The following is a 2,532-nucleotide window of genomic DNA, read 5'->3' on the forward strand; positions in this document are numbered from 1 at the left end:
GTGAGTGGAAGAAAAGAGGGAGATAAAGAATGTAATGTAATGAAAGAAACACAGCTGTGAGGAGGGTAGAGATGTGAGATGAGATGTTAGTAGATGAATAAATAAATAGAATAAGATGGGAGAGGGAGAATTTTCGAAAATAATTTTTGAAAAAGGGTTAGTGATTTTCGAAAATAGTTTTTGAAAAAGGTTAGTAATTTTTGAAAAATTTTGAAATCAAAAATAAAAATAATTAGTTAATTAAAAAGAAATTTTTGAAAAAGAGGGAAGATATTTTTGAAAATTAGAGAGAGAGAGTTAGTTAGGTAGTTTTGAAAAAGGTAAGAAGCAAACAAAAAGTTAGTTAGTTAGTTGAAACAAATTTTGAAAAAGATAAGAAGTTAGGAAGTTAGAAAGGATATTTTGAAATCAAATTTTTGAAAAAGGTAAGATAAGAAGATATTTTGAAAAGATATGATAGAAATTAGTTTTTTGAAAAAGATTTGAATTTTTGAAAATCACAATTAATGACTTGACTCACAAGAAATCACAAGATATGATTCTAGAACTTAAAGTTTGAATCTTTCTTAACAAGCAAGTAACAAACTTGAAATTTTTGAATCAAAACATTAATTGGTATTGTTATTTTCGAAAATTATTTGATAAAAATAAGAAAAAGATTTTTGAAAAATATTTTTGGAATTTTTGAAAATAACTAAGAAATTTGAAAAAGATTTGATTTTTGAAAAAGATTTTGAAAAAGATGAGATTTTTAAATTGAAAATTTGATTTGACTCATAAAAATAACTAGATTTTAAAAAAAAATTTTGAAAAAGTCAAATCTAATTTTCAAATTTATGAGATAGAAAAAGGGAAAGATAATTTTTTTTATTTTTGAATTTTTATGATGAGAGAGAAAAACAAGAAAAATGATGCAATGCATGAAATTTTTAGATCAAAACAATGAATGCATGCAAGAATGCTATGAATGTCAAGATGAACACCAAGAACACTTTGAATGTCAAGATGAACATCAAAGATACAATTTTGAAAAATTTTTAATGCAAAGAAAACATGCAAGACACCAAACTTAGAATTCTTTAATGCTTAGACATTAAGAATTCAAGAATGCATATGAAAAACAAGAAAAGACACAAAACATGCAAATGCAAAGATCAAACAAGAAAACTTACCAAGAACAACTTGAAGATCATGAAGAACACTATGAATGCATGAAATTTTTGAAAAAATGCAAGATGCATATGCAATTGACACCAAACTTATAACAAGACTCAAGACTCAAACAAGAAACATGAAATATTTTTTTTTTATTTTTATGATTTTCTAATTTTTTTGTATTTTTTCGAAAATTAATGTGAAAAAGAAAAATAAGGATTCCAAAATTTTTAATATGAATTCCAGGAATCTTGCACTCTTAGTCTAAAGCTTCAGTCCAGGAATTAGACATGGCTCACTAGCCAGCCAAGCTTTCAATGAAAGCTCCGGTCCAAAACACTAGACATGGCCAATGGCCAGCCAAGCTTCAGCATGTAAATCAGGAATAGCAGCAGGTGGATTAGCAACTACTAGCTTTCTCTTGATAACAAATTGCAAGCCTCAGTCCAAATGAATTTAGACATGGCTTTACAGCCAGCCAGGCTTCAACATGCTTTATGAAACACTAGAATTCATTCTTAAAAATTCTGAAGAAAAATATATTTTTGAAAACATTTTTATTTTTGAAAATTTTTTTGAAAAAGAAAACAAAAAGAAAATTACCTAATCTGAGCAGCAGGATGAACCGTCAGTTATCCAAACTCGAACAATCCCCGGCAACGGCGCCAAAAACTTGGTGCGCAGAAATTGTGATTACACTTTGATTATGTAAAATTCATCGCTCTTTCTTTCCCTGTCAATGGCACCACAAACGGATGCACAGAACCATGGTCTAAACATATCTTTACATCTTCGCATAACTAACCAGCAAGTGCACTGGGTCGTCCAAGTAATACCTTACGTGAGTAAGGGTCGAATCCCACGGAGATTGTCGATATGAAGCAAGCTATGGCCACCTTGTAAATCTTAGTCAGGCGGATATAAAATGGTTATGCAGCTTTCGACAATAATATAATAAAATAGGGATAGAAATACTTATGTAATTCAGTGGTGAGAATTTCAGATAAGCGAATGGAGATGCTTTCGTTCCTCTGAACCCTTTGCTTTCCTGCTATCTTCATCCAATCAGTCTTACTCCTTTCCATGGCTAGCTTTATGTGATACATCACCATTGTCAATGGCTACTTTCGGTCTTCTCTCGGGAAAATGATCCAAATGCCCTGTCACGGCACGACTAATCGTCTGGAGGCATCACCCTTGCCAATGGCTTCATCTTATCCTCTCAGTGAAAATGGTCAACGCACCCTGTCACGGCACGACTATTCATCTGTCGGTTCTCGATCATGCTGGAATAGGATTTACTATCCTTTTGCGTCTGTCACTAACGCTCAGCAATCGCGAGTTTGGAGCTCGTCACAGTCATTCATTCATTGAATC

The sequence above is a fragment of the Arachis ipaensis genome, chromosome B9, assembly GCF_059453495.1.
Source record: "Arachis ipaensis isolate K30076 ecotype BB chromosome B9, ASM5945349v1, whole genome shotgun sequence".
In the NCBI taxonomy this organism is placed as follows: Eukaryota; Viridiplantae; Streptophyta; class Magnoliopsida; order Fabales; family Fabaceae; genus Arachis; species Arachis ipaensis.